We start from the raw sequence: 5,962 nt of genomic DNA, 5'->3' as shown, positions 1-5,962 counted from the left end.
AGCTCAGGCCCCAGGGAGGCTCCAAGGCGGGTCTGACCAACACGACTCCGTCAACTGGCCTTGGGGAGGTGGGTCTGATGGCAGATGGAACCAGCTCCTGCCACCAAGGCACAGGCCCTGATCTTAGGACGACTGCTGGCAGGGGGCTGTTCCCTCCCCACAGCAGCAGCCAACAAACGGGGCTCCCAGCAAAGACTGCCAGAATGCTTGAAGTTTGAGCTCCATCAGTGCCATGTTTGGGGGACTTTTGCAGAGTACCTCCCCTCCCCAGGCAATGGCAGCTGCGAGAGACCAAGGCTGGGGGATGCCCAAGAAGGCCAAGAGTGCGGATGCCATGGGAAGGCTGGGCGAGCCACGGAAGCCACGGCCTGCTCTGCTTGGCCGCCACAGCCGTCGCCAGGGTGAGGCTTGATGACAGCCCCCACAGGCCCTTACCCAGCTCCAGCCAGGGTGCCAGGGGGTCAGGCAACCCATCCAGGCCGGTCTCCACCACAGCTCCGCCCACAGTCTCTCCACGATGCATAGCTGCCTTCTAAGCTGAAACGTCTCCTGGTCCGGTTGGCCTCACTAGCACAACCAACTCGTCCTGGTTTCAGCAGCGAAACCCCCGTGTGCTCATCCTGGGGCCTGCTTGCCCATCATCTAAATAACCAGGGAGGCCGGGCTTGGTGGCTCACACCTGTAATCCAAGCACTTTGGGAGGCCAAGGCAGGAGGATCACTTGAGGTCAGGAGTCCAAGACCAGCCTGGGCAACACAGTGAAACCCCATCCCTACCAAAAAAATACAGAAATTAGCCGGGCATGGTAGTACGCACCTGTAATCTCAGCTATTCGGGAGGCTGAGGCAGGAGAATCACTTGAACCCAGGAGACAAAGGTTGCAGTGAGCTGAGATCACGCCACTGCCCTCCAGCCTGGGCAAGAGAGTGAAACCTTGTCTCAAATAAATAAATAAATAACCAACCCACCAACCAAGGGAGACTGACCCAAGCAATTCTTCCCAACGTTCTTCCAGCCTTTCCTTGATCGCTCCCAAAAACTGCTGGAAAGTTCTCTACCTTAAGAAAGATGGGAAAATCTATCTACACACTCCTCCTGCCCCACACATACACACACATGGATGGAGCCTCTCTGAACACTTCTCAAGCTTTTGACTGTGACCCCACTGTAAGAAATATGTTTATGCCGGGCGCGGTGGCTCACGCCTATAATTCCAGCACTTTGGGAGGCCGAAGTGGGCGGATCACAAGGTCAGGAGTTCGAGACCAGCTTGGCCAATATGATGAAACCCTGTCTCTATTAAAAATACAAAAATTAGCTGGGTGTGGTGGTGGGCACCTGTAGTCCCAGCTACTCAGGAGGTTGAGGCAGGAGAATTGCTTGAACCTGGGAGGCAGAGGATGCAGTGAGCTGAGATCACACCACTGCACTCCAGCCTGGATGACAGAGCAAGACTCCGTCTCAAATAAGTAAATCTATACGTTTGCGTTATTGCCCAGTGTGTGCACACGCGCAGGCACACACGTCCATGCACACACATGCACACGCACGCATACACTCAAGTGTCGTCACACTAAATACTAAGAGACAGTGACAACAGAGAGCTGGGAGTCAAATAACAACCCTCCTCACCAGGGACCCAGGCATAGATGCGGCAGCCCCTGTCTGCCCCGGGGACAGCTTTTCTGGAAGAAAAGCCTCAGGGCCGAAGGCAGCCTCTGCCTTCCCAGGGCTCAGCCTGGGGGTCAGTGGGAAAAGTCAGAAAGCAAGGAAGCAGTGTCAGCCTCTATTCCTCAATCAAGAAGAAACACCGAGTGGGAGAAGCCTCTGCCCAGGACAGGAGACCCCGACCGTTCTGTGGGCTCTGCCCGGACTACCAGGTTTCCAGCCTTCATTCCCAGGAATGGTTTCTCCTCCCAGGGTCCCTCCGGCCTCATCTACAAAATAACCTGTAGGACCACGGCACTGCTCAGCGCTGTCTTCGGGTTCGGAGTTTACAAAGATCCTTCTCTCCCTCACTTACTCTACAAAGGTTTGTTATATTGCCCAAAAAAATCAGATGCTGAGCCAGGCTCTAGAGCTTAAAAAGACAAAGCAGGCACAGTCCCAGAGCCACAGAGTCTCAGAGCCCAGCCCAGGGACACAGGCCCCCCCACCCCGCACCCTGCATGTGGGTCCATGTGTGCACCTGCGTGTTGGGGACGGGGGTGTGGGCAGGGCACAGGGCTGCACACAGTGGCCAGGTCACCTGTGCTGCAGGTAAGGCAGCTCCTGCCCTTGACACCTCGTCCTCGAGAGAAGCCTCTCCTCAAGCCACGCTGTGCTGTTGCCTTTTCCCTGCATGGTCCATGGAGGGTGTAATGAGATGAACACACTCTGAGAATGGAAGTGACCGTGCAGCGCAAAGTGGAGGTCGCAGGTGTGAGCTCACGGCCAGGTCCTCTTTGGCGGCCATTCCCCAAGAAGTTCCCGCTGTCTGGGCTGCCAGTTTCATTCAGCAAATACTATTCTATAAACAGCTGACCCAGATTCTCGGCTTGAATTAGGATGTTTCCCAGGCAGTCAAGGATGTACAGGGATGAATTTCAATGTTGCTCAAAAGCATGAAAGCTTGAAGGCACACTCAGGCCACTCTTCCATGGGGACAATGGCGCTGGCACCATCCGAAGGCCACAGCCCCCAGGCAGCCAGGACCCCTGCCGGCGCCTCTCTCTCTCATGCTCAGGGCTGACTCAAGGAAGCTCTGCAGAAAGAGGTGTTTTAAACTTTAATTAACCTACATTCTTTCCTAGATCTCATGACCTGACTTTCCATCCACTCTCCACAGGGACCTGCAGCGGCAATAGAATCACCTTCCATTTGAACCCCAGCGCTGGTCAAACAGTGGCCTGGCCCCCAGAGCAAGAGATGGGAGCATCAGGAAGTAGGGAGGAAGTGGGGATGGATGCACAGTCCCCTTGACCCTCTATGCACCCCACAGAGGCAAGGCAAGGGACTGGTCCAGCTGTTCACGCTGGGGGAGGGTGGAGGCTGCGAGAGTTCACCTCCCTCACACCCCCACCCCAGCCCCCCTCCCTCACACCCCCACCCCAGTCCCCCTCCCTCACACCCCCACCCCAGCCCCAGAAAGTATCACCTGCCCTGGTCCCAGCTGCTGAGCTCTGAAATCCATGTTCCCCCAGGCTGCCCCCAGCCAGAGGTCTGGCACTGCAAGGATACTGAGGCAGGCCCGTTCTCAGGGGACAGAGGATTTGCCGATGGCGCTGCGGGCCTTTTCCTCAGGGCCAGACCTGCAGCGCTGAACCACAGCACTCCCCAGCTGCTTCTTGGAGGGTGCAGGTTAACACAGAGACCAGCCACTGATGCCACAGTTCATGCTGCTGCCATTCCTCCCCTAGCGGTGGCACAGTCCTCCCCGACGGCACCCCCTGACACCTGGCCCCGAGGTTCCATCCTCCAGGCAGTGACCAGATCAACCCTTGGAAAACATGAATTTGAGGCCAGCCATGGTGTAATCCCAGCACTTGGGAGGATTGCTTGAGCCCAGGAGTTTGAGATCAACCTGGGCAACATAGTGAGACCCTGTCGCAACAAAAAAGAGTTTGTTTTTTTTTTAAAGTAATTTACATTAAATTATTAAAAAGACTTGTGATTGAAAGGCTCACAGAGCACCGAAAAGCAGAGCCAATACCCACAGACTAAGAGGAAAGAAAATCTAAACAGCCAAGACGAACAGGAGAAAGCTGTCAACACAAAGTCAAAGACTAGAAGTTATGAGCACAGGAGGAGTCAGGGTGTCCCAGGAGACCAAAGGATGTGGGCGGCTGGCACGTCTGTGTCTGCTCAGGAGAGCACAGGTGTTAACTCAGAAAACAGACAGCATTGAAAAGAAATACAGAAAAAGTGAGACCAACTGATATAACAGATTGAAATGGTAGAAGCTGGTCTGAATATATCAACAATCACAATTAAAGAAAGTGGACTGAACCTAACAGTCAAACAACAGACACAGATACAGTGAGTTTTTAAAAATCATGATACACACGGTTTACCAAAGACACACATAAAGCCTAAGGACAGATAGAGGCGGGAAACGAAAGGTGGAAATGATGAAGCGCGTGAACGCTCGCCAAGGGAAGGGACTCTGACATGAAGCTGTGTTAGGGATAGAGATGGCCACTAAGCGAAGGTGAAAGGTTCAATTCACCCAGACAGGGAAGCGATTTTTTTTCTCTCTCTCTCTCTCTTTTTTTTTTTTTTTTTTTTTTTTTAATTGAGACAGAGTCTGGCTCTGTCACCAGGCTAGAATGCAGTGGTGTGATCTCGGCTCACTGCAACCTCCGCTTCCCAGGTTCAAGCAATTCTCCTGCCTCAGCTTCCCGAGTAGCTGGGACTACAGGCACCCGCCACCATGCCCAGCTGCTTTTTTTGTATTTTAGTAGAGACAGAGTTTCACCATATTGGCCAGAAAGGTCTTGATCTCCTGATCTTATGATCCGCCCACCACAGCCTCCCAAAGCGCTGGGATTACAGGCGTGAGCCACCGCGCCCGCCCAACGATTTTAAACCTAAGTGCACCTGATGGAGTGGCCTCGAAAACCGTGCCATACAGACAGAGGCAGGCAGAGCATGGATCCCACTGGGAGGTTTCAACGTATCCCTCAAAATACTGATCGTTCAACTATTAACAGAAAAGCAGCAACGGTTGAGATCTGGAACCCAATCAACAATGTGCATCTAGGGTTTTGCAGCCCACGAAGAACAAAAGCTCAAGGGGCCATGTATGGAAATCTGCCACGGACTACCCCAGCCACGAGAAAGGAACTCCGTGCACTTCAGAGACCAGGTCTGACCCAGCCCTTGAGCCCCGACCAGGTACAGGAAGACAAGATATTCCTAACAAAAGGGAGAGACTTTTTAAAAGGCCTCGCGTGTTTGTTTTGGACAGCATGAAACACCACTGAGTCATTCATGGGTTAAAGAAAATTATCAAAGTGGAAATGCCTACATCTAGTTGGAATTCTGGAAGGAAAGTGGCAATGGCTGAGTTTTCTAGAATTGTGAAAAGAAAGATACTGGCATCCAGATTCAGAGAACCCAGCTCTTGCGCTCCAGAAACGAGGCAGGCAGAAGATTCGGTGCCAAACGTGAGGCAGAAACAGAACAGCAGGTGGAACCGCAGGTGTGCCCTGTACATCCTGAGAGTGAGGCCCCGGCTGTTGAGTGGGGCACCAGGCAGCCTGGGGTCAGAGGTTTGTTTACACACACACACACACAACATGCACACAACAACACCCACACAAGGAACTGCTCCTCATGTTCCGTTCTCTGCCGTGTGTGGCCTTGATATCTGCTTTTCAGGTTGACTGGAGATTGTTGGCCACATTTGCCATGAAAAGATAAGCGGTCCTCACCACGGGCTCACCCATGGTGCACAGAACTCCCAGCCCAGAGACCCGCCCACATCTGAGAACAGAATCACCGGCCACTCAGAAGGCCCGGCCCAGGCTGGGCACAGCGGCTCATGCCTGTAATCCCAACACTGTGGGAGGCAGAGATGGGAGGATCACTTGAGCCCAGGATTTCAAGACCTGCCTGGGCAACATGGTGAAAGCTCGTCTCTCCAAAAAAAAAAAAAAAATACAAAACTGAGCCAGGCATGGTGGCCTGCACCTGTGGTCCCAGCTAGCTGGGAGGCTAAGGCTGGAGGATCACTTGAGCCCAGGAGGTCAAAGCTGCAGTGAGCTGAGATCAAATTGAACCACTGCACTCCAGGCCGGGGAATACCCTGCCTCAAAAAAATAAAAAAGAAGAAAGAAGAAGAAGAAGAAGGAGAAGGTGCAGTCTAGGTGCAACTTAAGCCCACCACCATCCTTCAAACCATAGCAGTTCAAATTAAAACAAGCCATTGGCCCAATTCCAATTTTTTTTTTTTTTTTTTTTTTTTTTTTTTTTTTTTTTT

This window comes from Sapajus apella, unplaced genomic scaffold (genome assembly GCF_009761245.1).
Source record: "Sapajus apella isolate SASKATOON/1434 unplaced genomic scaffold, GSC_monkey_1.0 scaffold20, whole genome shotgun sequence".
Taxonomy (NCBI): domain Eukaryota; kingdom Metazoa; phylum Chordata; class Mammalia; order Primates; family Cebidae; genus Sapajus; species Sapajus apella.
This window is presented reverse-complemented; position numbering follows the sequence as displayed.